Consider the following 20,337-nt stretch of genomic DNA (forward strand, 5'->3'; position numbering starts at 1 on the left):
CTCTTGTAAGACTCTGAAAAGCGCTATTTATCTATAGATGAAAAAGAACTTCTAGGGCCATTGGCTGACTTCGTGTTTGCTCTTTTCCCTACTCATTAAGTTGATCTTCAGTGGTACCAAAACTTCTGATGCATGTATTACAATCAGGAAGATATGATACAATATATATTAAGATAAGTTTCAGCTGTGAGCTGGCAGCCAAAGGCAAACTCTGCATTCAGACACCTCAAAACGCATCCGCTGCTGCCTCTGGGGAGTCTCCAAGGACTTCAACAGGCTGTGGGTGAGGACACGGGTGGTCAGACGGGTGCAGCTTTAGAGAACAAAGTATCAAGGGAAAAAAGAAACACTGAAATATGAAATTCATTATTCTTGCTTATTATTGGGAATACTGCACATATGCTCGATAGAGCTCATTCCACCTTCTTCTTGACATAACATTACAGTAAAAAAATAATCTGGTACATAAGAGTCTTCAAGGAAACACATACATCATTCTCCAAAATAACACTCACTTTTGAATGAATACATTTCATCCAGAATGTTTTGTATATCCATTGTGTAAAATAACATGTCCAAACGTCATATTTTGCAGTGAAGCTTTTTTAACATCGTTGATTTAAAAAGAAAAAGTTACTTTAAAAATATTTTCTAATATTTCCTCAAGCATTAACTTCAGTATTAATTAGCTCCATCTTTTAAACTGCAATTACCCATGTCAAATGTGACATTATTTTGTGATAGCTTGGATTTTCCCCAAACTTCCAGAGAAATGTGCCATCATTATTCTATTTCAGAGTTTCAGAACTGGGTTGCAGCACTGAGGTCTGAACGTATATCCAGTTAAAGCTATTTTGGGAAGGGGGAACTGTAAAGTCATCAGAACTGTCAAGAATGTGTTAGAGCTCTTTGCCAGACATTTATTACTTTGCATGGGAACTCGGGTTTTCCCTCATGTCGCACTCTGCTCTCTGCTGCCATTTTGTGCTGATTAAAAAAAAAACTTATAAAATCTCGGATTTCTTGCTCCCTCTCTGTTGAGGTTGTGCTAAAGTTTCTTTATTAAATCACTTCATTTAAATTGGAACTGCAGGCCATCCCAATCAAGAGTGTCTTAACTTGTGTGAGAATAAGCTTTGTATACCTAGCTGTAAGTGCCTGATAAAATGTTTTGGAAACAGCTATGAAATTGGCACATATAATCCTCAAATGTACTCGTTATGGCTTAGACTTTTTTATTAGCCTAATTTTCAGACTTTTCTGTGTCATTCTTCTCAAGCCTGGTTTATATCATGACTTTATTAATCTGTTGCAGTAAGAATTGTTTGTATGTCATGAAAGACTGTGGCTGAAATGTGATCACCCTTTCCGGGTGATGAAGCGTGGCTTTAGATTGAATAAATCCACTAAATCATATGTATCTGCTAATAAGACAGAGGATTATGATTTTCAGCCATCGTGAAAAATCTCAGCCATGGGTTTCCATCCAGGAGGCAGATTAGCTGGTTTTCTATAAACATCCAGGCAAGTGTTGCTGTAGGTAATCCAGCCAAAGCATCACCAGGCGACCAGTTCTTAAGGTGGATAGTCTTTCTCATCCAAAATGTGAGAATTCATGCTCAGCTGAAGTCTGAGTTTTGATACAGGATGTTTTGCAGATTCTCCATGTCCTCCAAATAGCACAAAATAACCACATCGCGGGGCTCATCTCACACTGCACACGAGCTGACGTGCATCATCTTTAGGGGCACCTCGGGCTCAGTGTCGTTTGCTGGCTCCCGAGGAGGATAGAGGGAGCTTAGCTCTGTCACGGTGCGATATGAACCCACCTCTGTACATCAAATACAAGTGCACTGGAGAATTAAAAGTAATTCCATGCTCTTAAATTGTATGGAAATGGAAAATAACATTTTCAAAAGCACTTAAGAACTAAATCCCCAAAGGCATCTGGGCAGTAGTTTTCTGATTTGCTTAAGTTTTATCTAAATCTCAGCTTTGGTGCCTCTATCCATTTCAGATTGTTGCTGGTGATTTAGGAGTGTACATCTCATTTTCGAAGACCTCTTGGGACATTTTGATTTATTTCAGGGCAATTCACACCTACTAACTGCGGAAGCCAAGTTCCCTGTTTGAGTTTAGCATCGGCTGAGACAGTTTTAGTTTTAGGACGCTGTCTCTTGCACATAAATATGCATGAGACAGATGAGCGTGGAGCTGTGCCAGCCAAACGCTGCCTTGCACATCCGTTCTATCATCTGCTCTGTGCTCCTACTTGAGGTATTTCAGACAGCTTCCAGAGATGGTTCTGTGCAAAACGTGTTGTTGCTTGTGTGGTTTTTTGGTACGCAGTGTTATTTGTTGAGATTGAAACTCTGTCCCAAAAACATGCTGAATTTCATGGAAGTTCCCAAGGAGGAAGGAGGTTCCTCATGTGCACCCAGAGGGTTGGGATGAGCTCGTTCGCCAAAGGTCTAGGTCTGTGTTTTGGACAATTAAACAGTCTCCCACATTGCAAGGTTCCAGAGACAAGTTAATGTGTCTGCTACAATTATTTTCATAGCTGCGTTGCTCGTCTGATGCTACATTGAACTTAGTCGAACAGCAACACCTATGCGAGATGGCAATGGCATAAGACAGTTTCTTAAAGGTGGATGCAAATGGGAGTTTGTGTGTTGGAGCAGGCAGATGGGTTACAGCAGGTGTCGGGTACGTGGCATGGTGTCCCATCCGCAGCCTCGCTGTCCTGCTCCCCCTGCCTTTGATTACAGCGTGTCTCCTAGGAGGAGCTCAAGTCTCCAGGGCTTTGGACTTGGAAAACTCAAGTGTGTTGTTTAAAACTGAGAGGGATTCAAAGGTGGTCTAGGATGAGCTGAAGGGTAAAATTTGGGGGAGGGAGATCTTTTTTTTTATAGACTTTTAGGTTAAAAATAAAACATTTCTCTTCAAACTTGCCCATGTGATTTTCCCTAGCAGCTAATCCTGCTGTACAGTATGTTCAGTGTCGTTACTCAGGCATTTCTTATTTTGATCTATTTCAACACCTTTGTAGTGTTCCTCACATGCATGTAATGGGTACAATGCCTAAGAATTTAAGCACAGCTTTAGTCAATGGGTGTGGGAAGGAAATAGAGTTGTTTCAGCCCAATGAAATCATGTTTTTTGAGTTCTTTTAAAAAAACAATATCTCCCTTAATAACCATGTATGTGATCCAGGAACAGTGAAAGGGAAGGGTTGTTGCTTCCAGCTTCACAGAGTCCAATTCATATATCCTGTCTAATAGGCAGAAGAAACAGCCTTGGCCCTTTTAAACACTTGGATTTATTGACTGACAACCTCCTAAACAGCCCAAAGTTTAATTTGGAAGCTGTCAGGGAGTATGGTTCAATTCTTCAGCATTCATCATACACACAAGCTGGCAACTTGTCAGAAGTTACAGATCTCTTTTTAACTTGATGTTTTTGGTTGCGAAGTTCCAGACTCCACTGCACGAATGCCACCCAAGTGCACTCATGGGTTTGGACAGTTGTCTTCTTTTTGATCTGTGCACAGACACGACTCCCGTCTTGCTTGGGGTTTGAATTCAGGGAAAAAGTTCAATCAAATGGCAAATCCGAGGCAAGAACATCTCGAGGTTGGGGTTGGCCTTGATCCATGCCATTCGGTGAACAGATGTGACACTGGGGACAAAGGTGGCCATGGTGTCCCACAGCCTGGGCCTTTCTGGTGGCACATTGTGTACACTGGCCAAACCCCAGCAGGGTGGCTTTGAAAAACTTGCTTCAAAACAAACAAAGTCTATTTATACTTTGGCTTTAGCTACTTCCCATGTCTTTCGTTAATCTTTTGAACCTGTTAAACAAGCCTGGGAAGATTTTTTGGCTTTGTTTTGTCAGGCAAGGAAGGTTTGATAGACACCAAAACACTTCGGCTGCAGCAAACATCAGAAGTGCTAATGGGAAAATTGTTGTGACAGATCACTTTTAGTAAAACATGTAGGTGTTAATAAATATTCTGTCAGTGCTAATTATTAATCATATTCAGGAGCTGTGGCACTCGAAGAGCCTGCAGAGGGGGATGGACAGGATGGGCATGTTCTCCTTGCAGTCCTCAGGCCTCTTGCTGCTGTGCCAAAACTACATATATGTATTGTCAGCCAAATAATGGCATTTTTATGATTTGCTAAAGCATTGCACCCTCACAGCAGCTCATCTTGTTGAAAAGAGTCATCCAGGAGGAGACGTGGTTTTGGGGATGGGAGGAGGTGCCTGTCCCTTGGTTACCTTTGACCAAGCTCCAAACTTTTGAGCAGTGAACCTTGGGAGAAAGGACATGAGAGCTCTGATCAGAAAGCTGAGGACAATGCAGAAAATGTTTGCATACAGTAGCTTTAATCTGCTACAACCAGTCTCATAAATCCTATCCTGAAAATAATATAACCCAATAGAATGGCAGTGCGTTGCATACAATGTCTGCCCAAGAGCTTTTTTCCATGTGAAAACTCATAAAGCACGTCAAGGGCTCTGTACCAGCTTTCACGAGAAGGTTCACTGTCATGTAACGAAGGATAACAATGGTAAATCCATACAGGCGGGTGCTTAGTAAGTTTGCTGTGTAATATAAATTACCTAGTCGCTTAGGTAATTACCTAAATTACCCATGCAATATAAATTACTTGTCAAGATTTATGTCTTTTAGCCTAATGAATGCTATTTATTTACGATAAATATGGTGTGTTTATTGGTTCGTGTCCATCAGTCACTGTCAGTCTGTGCTGTGCTGAAGCCGAGCCGGGAGCTGTCAGCTGGAGATGGGGCTGCAGCTGGGATTTGTGGTGCCCGGAACAGCTTTCTGCGCAAATCCTCTCCTCTCCCTTCCACGCTGTCATTTCTTGTAGGTCTGTTCCCTGTCGCTCAAGGGTCATTTTCCTTTTGCTGTGAGTTTCTGATGGGTGGATGTGTGTGTGTGGGGGAGAAGAGCCAGTGGTTTTTGTTCTCCCCCCCAGCCTTTCATCATCCAGTTAACTCTGTTAGTGGTATCAGCATCTTCCTACCAGCCAAACCTCCTGTCTGCTATAGGCTAAATACTTCCTGTGTGCTACTTTTTAACTATAGATGGTGTTTTAATAATGGTTTATATAAATGGTTTATATAAAAGACTAGGAAACAGGAAGGAGAAATCCATGTGGCACCACATGGAGTGAAGGTGGGTGAATAGTGTTTGTCCCAGCAGTGATTTTGCTTGAACTTAGAGGGTGGGTTTGCACCCGAGGAGTGTGGCGTGTAGACTCATAAGACATTTGACAGGGAAACATGCTGTCAACGAGTCTGGGGCACAGGGGAGAAATCTCTGTTAAAGGAAAAGGTAAAAATAAATTATTTACTCCTGCTTCAATTTGTCTGTGCTGACTGCGCTCAGCACGCAGCAAACATTAAACATTTGTCTATAATTAGAGGTTTTATGCAAATATGTTTGCTTTGAAGGCAAAGCATTAAGTTAGGAAAAAATTCTTGCTCCTCAAGTAGCTTCATCTTTATTGTTTAATTTTAAAAAAAAGTAACCTGCCAGCATGAAGGGGTGACTGTGGCGTTAGAGCAATCGGTGGTGAGTCGGTAAGGTCTGTGTGTGCTTTGGACGGTCTCTGCCGGGTTTGCTGGGCTCTTCACCTGACCTCTGGATGCAGCAGGACAGTTCCAGGCTGCTCGTGGTCATTTCAATGACCTCCACTTGCAGCTAATTTAGTGGTCAGGGAGAAAAATGAGATGCCACCACTGGTGACATTTGGTTGCACAAAGCTAGGGAGGAATTTCGGCAGCAAAAGTAATGCCCCAATAATACGGTGCACTTAGAAAATGGATGAAAGACCTATGGCAGATTTGATAGTTTCAGGTCAGCCCTGTGGAGAGACATGGGGGGATTTGTGGGTGGAGAGGGGGTCTGTGGGTGCTGGGATTCCCAGAGCAGCGTTCCTTTTCTCCAGGAAAGCCAAGGCACTTGCTTTGACTCGTAGTCCACAAAGATTCATATTAAATTCTTAACTGGTTGAGTGAGTGTTTTCTCAAGTCCTCCCGAGAGGAGTAGCTAAAATTTGAAGCAGGTGATTCATTTTGGATGATGGAGAGGTTGCAACAGATTTTAAAATCACTTAACTGATACATTGCACAACCTCCATGGTTTTTCCATGCCACTAAGCTTAATTTCCTAGTACTCGCTTTTAAGGCAAATATCATTGAAACTTTAAAAATGAAGCAGAAGAGGAAAAACCCAAAATGTCATCATAGAGATTTTGTACTTAAAACCATTATACAGTAACAAAGTAGTAAAACACCGGCTTAATCTCAAGTATGGACTGCTGTCCCTGGGTATACTGGGATCATGTCATTTCTCAGGACTGGGATTGCCCAGGCCGTGGCAGGTGGCTCGTGGCTGCTCCCTGCTTAGTTATCCCCAATAAACTCAACATTTATTATATGTACACACAATACCCTACCTGCTTGTCACATCTTCTAGTAACTCTATAATAGCACAGTGAGTTTAATATTCAAGGACGCAGTAAAATGCGACGGTGATCTGCCTTCTCAGCCTCAGCATGTCTATTTTTATTACACTGCCAAAACATATCTTTCATTTCTCTTGGACAATATTTTTTGGCATGTGTAACAAATCTTCACAGCTTTCTCATTGTCCCTGCCTTTGTCTTTGAGTTTCAGTTGCCAGGTGACCCTGTAAAGCAGCCCCGGTGGAGAGGACTCCTGCCCAACCTGAGGACAAGGGATGGGCAGACTGGACACCCTGCCTGGACTTCGGCAGCTTCTGCGCCTGCTGGTCTGAACCTGCTTCTCCAGCAACTGCATTTTGTATGACAGCAAACGGGTTTGTAAATCAGGTTGTGGTCTGAAACCGCGGGTGGGTTACCTTGCTTGGGTACGCGCTATTTAGGAAAAAATTCAAAATGGCCTTTTAAAATGTTTCACGCTCAGCTTTGTTTTCATCACCTGAGGAGCCCCTGTTGGGAATTAACCAACCTTTGTCCATTTAGCTGCAGAAGCGTGTCCTGGCCCTCAGGGCCAGATCCAGTGCTCTAGGGATGCATCCAGCCCCTATTTAGGCACCAGTTTCTCACCAGGAGCCACAGGAGTTCAGGCTCCTAGAGAATATCACGAAGCCACAGGATACAAAGCACAAACTGAGTATCTGGTTGTTCTGCCTGTGCAAATGAGTTATTGCCATCTAGCTTTCTGCTGACAGCCACCCGAGCCAGCAATCCTACAGACTCCCTGGGAACATATTAGGGTTTCTAGTACCAAGTTCAATTCTTCTTGCAGCAGTTTCGGGCCATTATTTCTCTGTGAGCCATGGGGGACGTGGAGAGTGGGTCATGTCCTGCTCGGCAGTGCTCTTGGATATATTTGCTGAGTTATCCACTATTGCTGCCTTTTAATTGCCAGTCTAATCACCTCTAGTACTGTAAGATAGTAATTAAGTTGTTTTTCAGGCTTTGTCTTGCATGCTTTTCTCCCCATAGTACGTCATGCCTTGGTTTTGGAAGATATTATTCACGACATGCAGTTAACCTGTATTTTGAAGATTTGGACAAATAAACCTTTTTCTTTAATATTTTTAGCAGTGATGTTTAGAGCTGCAATGATCTGAGGACGTAAATCCATGCTGGAGGTGTATCTGTTGTTTGAATAATGCACAGTGATGGGGAGAAAGCAGACAAACTTGCAGGTGCACAGACCTTTGGCATTCTCAGTGTTCAGTTTTCCTAAGGTGGCTGTGATGTCGCTTGTTTTGGCATAAAGACCATGTGGGAAAATAAGTTTTGGAAGATGTAACTGATCTACATGCAGACAGGGTGTGAAAGACTGCAGCACTTGCATATTGTCCATTCTATTCTTCCCTTGGTAAACTGCATTCTTTCCATTTTAGTTTATTATAACTGCAACTTCACCCTAGCTCAGGTTTTTGTCTGTCGATCCGCGCCTTTGATGGCTGGGGATAATTCATTTCAAGTGCAGCTACTCCTTCCACTGTGGTGTGTGAGTCACTGTGTTCTGTTGTCATTCTGAACACATTCCACCCAAACGATGGCGTTTTTGTGTGCAGATCTGCCAGCACAGTGCAATGGGAAGTTAGAGCTGCTGCTTGCTTTCCTAACAAATTCCTCCTTGGTCAGAAAAGATCAAGCTGGAATATAAACCCTGTAATTATCGATAATGCAGTTTGAAATAAACCAAGATCTGCTCAGGATTGGTGTGGTATATTTAAAGCATTTTGAGGGGCAGATAAAGCGATGTATAAAGGAACGTAACATCACCGTTATAAGTATGATGATTCTTTTCAGCCTGGAATTTTTATATTATGTGTGCACGTGAGTACCTCTTTGCTTGAAAGGGGATGCATGAAAGGGGATAAAACCTGGCATCTTCGTCAGAGTAAATGTGAAATGGGGCAAGATTTCTCCTCTATACACATATGTATGGATGTGTATATACAGATATATATTTTAAGAGAGTATCCCAGTGAAAATGTCTGTTGAAAAGACAAACCAGAAGGTTTTATAACTTCAGTGTATTACCAGGAGATGATATGAGGATTTGCAAGCACAGGTACTTGGAGCTTTTCCTCTCAAACTTTCCACCAGTGAAACAAGGGAAAACACAAACATTGGCATAGTTTGGGGTTTTTTCTGTTTTTCCTCCAGTGAGGCCTCTGTAGAGACCCAGCGCTGAGCACTTGCCCACAGGAGGCTATGGGTACCTTGGGGTGTGGTGGTCCAGCGCACTTGTAGAGCATCCTCAGCATCCCCAGCATCCTCAGCATCCCTGGCATCCTCCACATCTGCTTGTAACCCACAGTAGCATCCCCACTGCCACTGGGTCGGGTGGTGCTGATGCTGGGGAGTTGAGAGCAGGATCAGTGCTTCATGGGCCGAGGAGGTCCTGGTGTTCCCAGCACCTTCCCAGTGCTGCTGCAGCTTTGCTTTGGGTGTTATTTCCAATGGATTGTATTCTATCCGCTTGAAAGACTATATTTCAGTTTTATCCAGGCTGCTAATAAGTGGTTTAAGCATGCTGGCTCTATAAAATAGTGTCATTTTTCTTCCTGCACAGAGTAGCGATGCCAGACCTTAATGGAGAGTTTCTCTGTCTCTCATTTTAAAAAACAGCTTATGCTGAAACGGGGAGAAGTAAAAGCCTGACATCAAATGGTGTTCATTGATCACGTCTCTCGTTTCATTAGGTGTTCGTGGCTTTTATGTCCTACAGTCCCTGTTACTTTTGCACTGCAGAGATTGTTCACAAGGTAAGCAAAGAAACGCTTCGTGTCCCAGTGCTGCTCAAGTGCAAATTGCAGCCCCGTGTGAGCTGGAGGGTTTGCTAGTTTCTGCCATATCTCACTGCACATCTCTCATGGCTTGTGCTGTTGTATAGATGGGATTTCTAAGGCACAGGAATAGTCTTTGATCTGGCTAAGAATATTTATTTTGCTGTTCAGTAGAAACAGAATGTGGAGAATGAAAGCATAGAAATTATATATGTGTTTTATGTAGGCATTTGTATTTTCTCGGTGTATATAACCTCTGAATATCAATTTTCTTGATTTCCAGTTTTTACCCTTTAAAAGTCAGTCTTGTCTTTAGCACAGACCCTGCCAAGAGGCAGCAGGGTGGTTGCTCTCACGGTACCCATGAGCTCCCTTCCGTCAGATGAAGACAAGGGAGGTTTCCTGGGCTGGGCAATGGGAACCCTCCTGGGACCCTCAAGCCACAACTCAGGGACTTGATTTTCTTTTCCCTCAAGGAATTTGCTCCTCAGCAGTGGGTTGATTGGTTCAGTAGATACAATTTCCTGCCCTGGGCTGAATGTAGGTATTTTTATTGCATTTACCTCCATAAAGATAGCATTTGGAAGGTGCTGTATATGTATTCCAGGTGTACATTATGTCTGGTGTGATGCTGCTGGAGGAACCCTGGGACGGTCTTCCTAGAGATGCTGAGTGCTCCAGGGAGAGCCACAGAGGCGCTGCAGGTGGATTTAAGGATGAAGTGTTTTCCTAAGTCATCTGTAGCCTCTTCTTACAAACCCAGGGCCTTTCCAGAGGTGGGATTGCAACGGGCAGGGGTGCAATATGTCTGCAGAATGAAGATTGCTTTCACTGGAGGAGAAGCTGAATGGTGCATTGAAATGTATATTTCTTCTCCCTGATGGATGTCCTCTGAGATAAGAAATATCTGCTTTATTGTGGCTTTTTCTTGTGGGGAGTACAATAACATCTCAGAAGCCCAGTATGAAATGTCCAGCAGAAGCTTTGAGGTTGCTGCATGAGTTGTCTCTAGAGGTAACTCAGCTTGAGTGACTTCTTTTTAATGTTGGGGGCTTGCTGAGTTTCTTGCTTGACTCTCTTATGTCTCTTGGAGTTACCTTAAAACCCAGCAATTTGGTGTCAAATATGTACCTCTGTACTTATAAAAAGATCAGAAAGCAAACTGTGAAATACAAAAGAAAAAATTTTATTAAAGGAAAGAATTAATGTTACCCATCTGGACCAATTCTTTTGGTTTGTTTTAAAGTGCCATTATATTATTGTTTTTAAGGATAATGACAATTACTGATGGGAAATGTGTTATATTTCGATGTGTCTCAGTACAAAATTAATCTCTAGAAAGGGCTAGAAAGAAAAAAGCTTCTTGGAGAAAGAGCATCATCAAAGAGCAAATAATCTAATCCAAATTCATATTGTGGCCAAACACTTCCATTAAAAGGAATCGCAAGTGTCAGATAACATCCCCAAAGCAGTGATAACTACTGTGATAGGTCTAGATATATCACAAGGTGGACAACAAAAAATCTAGATAAATCATTGTTGGTATCCTTTTTTTGCTGTTTTAAAAATTAGGGCTTCAACTGACCAATAGCAAGAGCCGCACGCTGGGCAAAGTCACGTTTCCAAAGCAATACAAGTCAGGGGGGATTTGGGGCTGTGGTAGCTGCAAATTCTTCCTCCCTGGAGCTCCTCGGCAGCACAGCAATAGATCACCTCTTCCTGCAGGTCTGTCTTGTGCAAGCTCTAAACAAGTCAAATAAATTTTTACTCCCATATCCAAGTCTCTCAATAACCTGGAAACTCATCTAACCACCAGGCTAAGAAAATACAGTTACAACTGTTAAACAGAAAACCAGAACGAAACAAACCCAACAACAACAAAAAGCGCAAGCTTTCTGGAGCAGCATTTTATCAAACCCTGACAGTCCGACAAAACAGAAGTATTTTGGGGAAACTCTTCCATTTGGGCCAAGTTGCCCCTGAAGCCCCATCCCTCGCAGCCCAGCACACCTTGTTTTCCTGGAACAGACGGTGAAATGAGGGCTGAGGGGAGCTGGGGAGGAGCCTGCGGACAGTCAGCTATGGCCCCTGCTCAGCAGATCGCAAACGTCAAGAACAGATGAGGATTTTCAGGCCCTGTCCAATGGGCCTTTGAAAAGATCTCCAAAAACGCTGGGTTTGCCCAGTCTTTCTGGGGAACCTCTTCCAGTATTTAATTGCTGTGGTTGTCAGGAGTGTTTTTTCTTTACGCCCACTTGGGATTTACATAGCTGCAGCTTTGCCCTGGTGCCTGCCGTCCTCCTTTTAAGTTTTTCCTCATTTTTATTTTGTGGCGAAACTTGTCTCATGACATAAATTCAAAGTACAGAATAAAAACATGTGCAAAAATACAAAACTAAAAAATGCAAAGCTCCTCCGCAAAATGGAAAGTCTGATTTAATTTGTGTTTAAAAGCTGGTGTACGGGCTCCATGTGCTCAGATAGATCCAGTTGGCCTTTTGGCGTCTCGGTGGATTTCTGCACAAGCAACGGGGTCTGTTCTGCTGAATGTGACCGTAGGAATTGTTCAGGGATCATAAAATGTTATTGGAACATGTATATAAAGTAATAATTCATAATAAACTTATCAAGACTCCTTCAAATAAAATCCCATTTGCATCCTTTATTTTCTATTGGGAAATTAAGGATTTCTAGTACTAAAAGCTTTTATTCTTGGGAGACACAGCATTTGCAGCTCTCTGATCTCAGAATCTGTGTAGCAGGAGTGGAGTAAAACGAAGTACTGGCCGTATTCTCAGAGACTAAAGACCGTCATCAAGTAAAACCCCTGTGATGGTGCCTCGTGCTGTTCCTCAGGACCAGGCCCGTTGAGCCGGGCTGTGGGCAGCTTACAACAGGGTGTTGTGGGGGATTGGAGGACCAGTCAGATTTATTTTGCAAGGCAGCAAAAAAGCTGCCATATGGAAAGCTTCAGTCATGAGTAATGACCAGAAAACAGGTACATTAGGAGTTCTGGAAAAAATTCAAAATCCATGATCCTGTGTTGTCAAGAGCCATCAGAAGATGCCCACATGCGGTGCTGGAAGCACCACAAATTCCAGAACCATAATATAAAGGTATTTTTGTATCCTAGGTGACAATGATAATTCTCTGAAGCTGTTTCTGGATAGACCGGAAAGGCAATTCTTCTTTGCCCCCGCAGCACCAGCTGTGCAGAGACAAGGGTTTAATACCTGTGCTAGATAGACGGTGGGCGGCTGTGACGCCTTGTGCTATATGGTATAATACATATGGAACCGCAGTCTCTACATGGTGATGCACTTGTGCTTCACCAAAGCAAAGCTGGTCCCCTGATTTACGCTTTTTTGATGTTTGCGAGTAAATCTGCTGATGATTTTTTTTAATTATGGAAATGTTTAGAACTGGCCAATGATTGCAAATATTCTCTGCCAATTTGAATGTTCTTTCCAGGTGGCATGTGGGGTCTGGTGTGTCGGTTTTGGTGAAAGAATCATGATGAGAGGCTGAGCTGGGCGGTGATTGAGGACGGGGACGTCAGCGGGAGCTCTTGTCCTCAGCACCCTGTCCCTGCTCTGCCGCGCTCCAGGGAATCTCAGCCCTGGGGAGGGACACTTCATTTAAGCCCAGCTGAGGTCTCTTTGTATTTTGCAAGCTATAATGGGCAACAAATAATAGTAAAATTAGTATTGAAACTGTTATACTTATTTTGCTTTCTCTCTCTCCTGAGTGAGAGAGAGCACATTTCTTGATTTTGTCCAATACAAATAATTGTAAATTGGCATATTTTTGCACCGTGTGATGGATATATTTCATCTCGCAGCTATGTGATCTTCTGTCTTGTCACCATCTGCACAAAGATTTCTTTGCAGTCATCTGGTTTAATCCCCCTGCAGACCAGGGCTCAGGCAACTGCAGTTCCCTCCTCAGGAGAGGTTTGGGACTGAGAGAGTGAGGAATTCCATTCCCATGCCCATGTCATCCCTCTCCATGAAATGTTCAGCCCAGCCCTTTGCAGGCAGACAAGCATCTGGGCAGAAAATGCCTTCCTGGGCTAACAGCCAGCAGTTTTCCTACACAAGAAGTTGAAAATAATGTCCCAGAAAAGAAACACAACCTTTTAAAAACCATAGGGAGAACAGATTGGGATCTGATGAGGCCAGAGAAGAGACAGTGCCCAGGTAGGGCCACTTCTCAGTCTGGTTTTCTTTGTGTATCTATTGCAATGTACCTCTAGGTTTAATTGTTGGCAGTAATTAACTATGTAGGCAGCTGTCTTTAATTATGCCTTTTAATGAGTCAGTCTATTCTGCAAATGTCTGCTAGACACAATGCTGTGCATCTGGGTTTTCTCTGGTTTCCATCTACTCTCCCGCAGTTTGTGCAGCCCTTGCTGCCCCTCGCGGGTGCAGCAGCCCCGTTACCTCCCCGCAACACTGCCCTACAGCCCGAAAAACCCCCAAAACCACCTGGGAGGCTAAAATGCTGCAGGACGCGTTTCTGGTTCCATCCAGGTATGGTGAGGAGCAGAGAGGAAATGGTAACACGAGTTTTGGCGTGGGAAGGTTCAGGCTTGACAGCTGATAACATGAATTGCTAAGTCCTCGATGCTGGGCATTTGTGTGACTTTTCCTAAGAAGTTTTGTCACAATGTTTTAGCACTTTCGTGCTTGCTTTTTTGAACCTTTTTTTTTTCCAATTTTGTTCCATGGGGTTCTAGTTTATGTTTGTTGTAAAGCACCAAAAAAGAAAGATATTTTTTCTTGGCATTTCTTTAAAGCGTGTGCGTGGCTGCGTACCCACACATACGCTCTCTTAGGTAAAGAATTCAAAATAGCAGTTGTGCAGGGAGATACATTCTCATCCCTTTACAGAACTGTTGTGAGAATTAATCGACGGATATATTTCAGTATCTATGGCACTAGCTTCAAAACCGTAATATTCTGAAAAAAATATGTAACAGCACATTTCTGACTTTTTCATGCTTAGTTGTACTTATTAAAGCACAGGGTAAAATACATCAACTCCTTTGGCTTCGTGACGATGCTAAACAGTAGTCACTTTATCAAATTAAAAGAAATGGTATTTTCATAACATGGAGCAATAGGGTATTATTTTATTTACTATGATAAATGATTGCCCATCTCCTCTATGTTGATGGCAAGTAATATTGTGTTGTAGAACACACAAAAAATACAGAGACAAAATCAAATTACTGGGGATAGTTGTAACATTTGTTCAAATAAAACCAGTGTATAATCTATCATATAGCTCATAGCACATTGACATGTCCTATTACCCTTATTTTCTGTCACCTTTAGGTAGAGCAAATAGTATCATTTTATGTAACTTGTATCCATTTAAGTAACTAACATTTGATCTTCGTTAGATCTGAAACTGAGCCGAAGTCACATTTCTGATGGCCGTATTTTGTATTTGAGTCAGAAGTGAATTCATTGTCTTCAGTTCAAAACTTAAAAATGAATGCCAAGTCTTGGGAGGCGCTTGGAGGCAGCTGCACATCCATCTGCCGAGAGGAAACCTCTCCCGATTCATCAAAGCTCCGCTCGCCTTCCTGGAGCTGCAGGTTTATCAACCAGGCTCTGCTATTTATCCCAGTGTTATTTAGTCGGCACTGATGTTTCAGACAGTTTGGCAGGATGGAAGGTCATCAATCAGCCCTTGCATCTGCTAATTGGAAGGAACATTTGCTGCCTGTGTTGATGGCACGTGCTGCCACAGTGGGTCTGGTGGGTGTGGGATGGTGCGCTCCCAGCCCAACTGGGGGACACAGGTGTACACGTTTCCCGAGTCCTGTCTGCAGCCATCAATCAAAGTTATCATGTCTCATCTCAAGACATTCACATCAGTATCCTGTGACTGTATTACTGTACTAGAAATAGGGTATTCTGAGCATCATACCTGCTGTAAAACAATATCCTTCTCTCAGAAACTTGATGTAGATATTGCAGACTTGTGTGCTTCTCAATGTGGGAAATAATAGCTAGGTAAGTAATTAAGAGAGGAGAACTGAGATGGAACTTAAATTGACGGGAATCACCTTCCTAAGTTGGTTCAGGGAAGAATTTCTTTATTTTGTCGCTGTTTGTCTCCCCGTTCTAGCAGAGGGGTGGCGCTTCTGCCTCATCTCGAGTCCAAACTACATGGGATGGAAGTGAGCTCCGAGTGGTGCCCACTCCTTCTCCACAAGGATTTCAACACCAAGTCTGCCGCCCTTCCCTGCTCTTGGTGACGCAACAGTAAGAACTTCAACACAACAATATTTTAAAAAACGAGGTAACACTTCAATACTTTAATTACTTTTTATCAAACAGCTCTATTGTGTTTGAAAGACGAGTTGTTACCTACAGCAAAAGAACTGTGGTTGAACAAGGTACTTGGGCTTAAATGTTACACAGAGTTTGTGAATAGTTTGAGAGTTTACCAATCTGTTTAACACTTGGAGAATAAGCACCATAACCAGACTTGTTCAAGAGTCCTCTTCACTCAAAGGTAGGAACAAGGAGAGGATGCACAAAACCGCTGCGAACCTGTGCTGAGATGTACCTGGTTTGGGTGGAGGGGCCATGAGCATCCTCCTGCTGCCGAGGATGACAGCAAGCCACCCTGTGTCCTCTCCCCTGTCTTTGTCACATCACCTTCAACGCTGGCACCCTGAAAAATCAAGAGCAGACCATTAAAAATACCCAAAATCAGGAGTGCTGGCTTCCCAGGTAACAGAAGCTTGCACTACCTTTAAAGGAAATGGCATGTTGCAAGAAAACTATTCCCAAATCAAACGATCCTCACCGTACTCGGTAAAGGAGAGGCCAGAAGGCAAACAAGATACGCCTTCTGCTTAAACACTGTTTTGCAACCTGATCACCATGGCTAGAAATTCAGCTTTGAGAATATCTGTAAATACTCTAAAAAAACCCATGATTGTGAACATTGCAGTAGCATTTCGTATTATATTCTTCAAGACCATTTCTCCCGAAAAACATGCTGGCCTTCCCTGTGATAGTTGCAGCATGGTGAAATTACATAGACTCTTTGATTCAGCTACTTTTTGGTGTAGAGTATGAAAACTCTCCAACCACATTATTGTTATACATATAACTTCTTTTTAATATGTGAATATTGCTTTTAGACTAATGTAAGGATTTTTATGTTTGCGTTTGGTACCAAAAGCGGGCTGTGAAATTTCATTTCAAAATACTCTTAAAAAATCAGACACTGATAATGGGTGGATAAGCTTAATGAAGCCACTGACACCCTGCTCATTGGGTAGAGCCAAAGCTTCCACGCTGAGAACAGAAACGGATCCCAGCACAGGTTTGTCACCTCACGTGCTCCTGCCTGCCCCAAATATCCATCTGCTCAGCTCCGGTTTAGCACAGAGACAGTGACTGAGATTCATGATGCTGGGGGAAAGGCGAAATTCTTGGAAAAACTGATAGCTGGCAAGGGCTGACCCGTCCTGTTGGAACGGACTGCAGGAACCTGCGGATCAGCTCCACTGGCTGTGCCCAGAGACGAGTGTGAGCTGCCCTGGTTTGACAAAAGCCTTCTTGGAGACAGGGGTGTGGGATCTGACACACCGTGCATTGTTTTGTCTGATAGAAAATGCACCTGAGCATTTTTGCAGGGGGTACTTTTGCTTGCATAGCCACCATTTTCAGTTCAGGTGTTGACAACTGAGAATGTGGTAATGATACTGACATTTAAGATCCGCACTCAGTTCAATTTTTAATTGTGTTTCATAGATAAAAGAAATATCTACATCAATATAGTCTAATAGTATTGATTTCAGCATGGAGTTATCAATTATTATTCAGAATTCTCTGTTATCTTGCTGCAGTTCCACAGCCTTAGCGGATAATTCAATGTTTTGTGTGATAACCTTTAACTAACATCAATGTCAGAAGTGAATTCCTGTATGAAATCCCTGTTCTTTCATAGAGTGCTTCTCGGGTAAATAAGGCATTTGTTGCTTTGACAAGGATCATGATGCATTGAGAACACTTTCACCTATAGTATTGTTTGCTGATACATAAATAAATCAATAACTCCAGGAGGCAGAGAACTGTTTCCTGGGGCTCAGAAGAAATGACGGCAGTTATCCTATCACAAAGAAAAGGAAAAAGCAAAGTAAGTATCACATTGCATGTAAAGTTACAGCAGAGGGAATAGTGAAGTGTTGAATGTACAGAGTTTAATCTATGGAGCTATAAATGTGCTATAAATTTGCTCAGTGGCAAGGAGGTGTTTTGTCAGGATAGTTGCAATGGCTCTGTGCTGCCGATGGCAGCGCGTGGTGGCTGCCAGCGACTGCGGGGCTTTCCTTGGGGCCATTTCTCTGCCATCCCTTACGTCTCCCAGACTTACTTTGCCTTTTTACAGCCTTCCCATCCATCATCCTCCCACAGCCGATCTCCCCTGCACCGCTGCAGATAATGTTTCAGCCTTTGGACGGGTTCTTGAGCCTTTCTTCTCCTGACATCTCCCGTCTTCTTCAATCATCTCTATTCTTAAACGTCTGGTTTTGGAAGTAGTTGCTGTTTGTCAATAAGGTGGAAAGGCAGGCTGGGTCCTCAGCTATGCTGCGAAACTGGGATTAATTACTGCCCACTGACCTTGGGAGCTCCTGCCATCATAGGAGGAATCAATAACAAGTGATATCAATAGTAACTTGATTCCATTTAGTCTCAGTAAACAGCATGAGTTTCTCTAATAAGCTCAGTCCCTCTGGTTCCAACAGCGTCTACGCACCCTTTTCAATAAGTAAAGCCAAAATGTGTTTATTTCTTCCATGTGAGCCCTGACGACTCTTGCTGTTAGTGCTGTTTGGAGCAGGCACAGGTTTCTCTGCTGTCCCAAAAGAAAACCTTTCAGCATATTAATCATTGTGGCATAGGCTCAAACAATAAATCAATGAAAATATCGGGCAGAAGGCACTGAATGGCAAGAACATCACAATGAGGAAACTCCCAGCTCTGTATTTCCTACGGGCTGTTCTCCTGTGTTATTCTGCCAGGGGCACCCCGTTGCACCTCTCATTGCAGGGAGGTCGTTAATGGATGTGACGTGGAACTGAACCCTGGGCAATTTCCCACCGATCTGTGGGCGCCGCACCCTGCGCCGCCCTCATCTCTTCTTTCTTTTTCTTTTTTAAATTTCAGAAATGTTGGGCTGTTCTGAAAATCCTGGCCTTGCTGAACGCTTTAGGTACTTTCAGCTGACCTCAGAAAAGAACGCTGTAATTATCCACATACTTCGCTTAAATCAATAATGAATTGCAATTCTGCAGAGCAGCTTGGTGAGGCTGTTCACATAAATAATGCTGTCAAGACTTCTCTTGTTAGTTGGTGAGTACAGCTGTATGAAGAGAAGTTCAGAATAAAGAGTGTCTTACACTGAAATTCTGAACTATGAAATACGTGCAATTGATGTGCACAAACTAGAAAATGTCTGAGCCTGAAATTACACACATGCATAATACATAAAATAACATTATACCATGTCAATTATTGTTATTATTTTTATATTATTATGAATATACTTGTGTAACTTGCTTACATGCTTAGTAATAAATTCTACAGGGAAAGACCTCTTCACTACAGAAAACAGACATTTCAACCTGACCTGGATGAAGAATGTTGACGTTTCAAGAATGCTTCACCTAAGCGTAAAATGTGGCTCTGCCCAGTAGCATTGATGAGAATTTTCATGTACACTTTCAAGACACATCTTTTAAAATCAGGTTTTTATGACCACTTTTTGGAAAGTGTTTTAAGTGTTTGTGGTTTCATTTAACATAACAATAATTGCAGTTTCGTGTAACACAACAGGCCTGGAAGACTCTCTCCCTTCCTGGCCTGGTTGAGTTTCATTTGCGGCTCTTTCTGGAGAATCATATATTTCTTTTAGTTTCATTGCTTTACACAGTGACAAGTTGTTTAAAATTCCACAAGAGAAACAAGCAAAAATACCGTCATGTAGTTGTTTGCTCCATGGCTAAACAGGTTATTAGTATAATAGTGGAACGTTCCAAGACTTTGTTACCACCGTGGCATAAAGAAGGTGAAGAGAAAGCAGCAAAGCATCATCTTCAGGCACAGCCATTAGTAAATCCCTCTTTATATCTCCAAGCCATCTAATTTAAATATTCAGTAGTAAATTATATGCGATTAGTGTCATGAGACCGTAAATTCACGGGACTGTACTCTATTTGTTCCACCTACCTTCACGGTGTCAGTGAAACTGTAAACTTTACTTTCTGAATGCTTATGGCACACTTTGAAATTACCACAATTTGCTTCCTAAAGCACCGTGTGTAAGCAGCGAATGAGCTTTCCTCATGCCCGTGTTTCAGCACATCGTGCCCTGGCAGCCATGGCCCCAGCTTCGTTTTCCTGTGTCCTGCCCCAAGGTGGGGACACCTTCCTCCCCCTCCTTAAGGAGGGAATCTTCTAGTTCACTAAAGCTACTGAAGTCTTCAAGGCATCAGTTCTTCTCTTAGTATTCTCTAATCCAAGTATTAAAACTTGAGTTTTATATCCAGGCAACACACTGCTCATTGTTGATGAAGGTAAACCAGGAATCATTTCTATGATTCAGTTTATGAGAAGAGCACAGGAAGAGAATATAAGCAAAACATTTATTTCCCAGCTGTGTAACTATGTAACTGCTGCTCCTAATACGTCTTCCTTTAAAAATGTCAGTACCATGTGAGAAGAGGGAGAGGGACCCAAGGCTTTTATATTAATGCTGCTTCAGCCCCACGTTCATCTCGGTTTTTTCCTCTTGTAGCCCTTTGCCTGTCCAGGTGCCGAAGGACTGGGGAGGGTGTTGGTAAGGAGGAGCTGTACGGTGGCACAAAGGGGCCATTAGGGCTGATATATTCCCCAGCAGCACTTGGGGGTGGGGGTGAGCATTTCAAAAGTAAATACTGCCTGTATTAAGCAGTGAATGAGAAATTAGTTACTTGC

Source organism: Columba livia, chromosome 6 (assembly GCF_036013475.1).
Source record: "Columba livia isolate bColLiv1 breed racing homer chromosome 6, bColLiv1.pat.W.v2, whole genome shotgun sequence".
Taxonomy (NCBI): Eukaryota; Metazoa; Chordata; class Aves; order Columbiformes; family Columbidae; genus Columba; species Columba livia.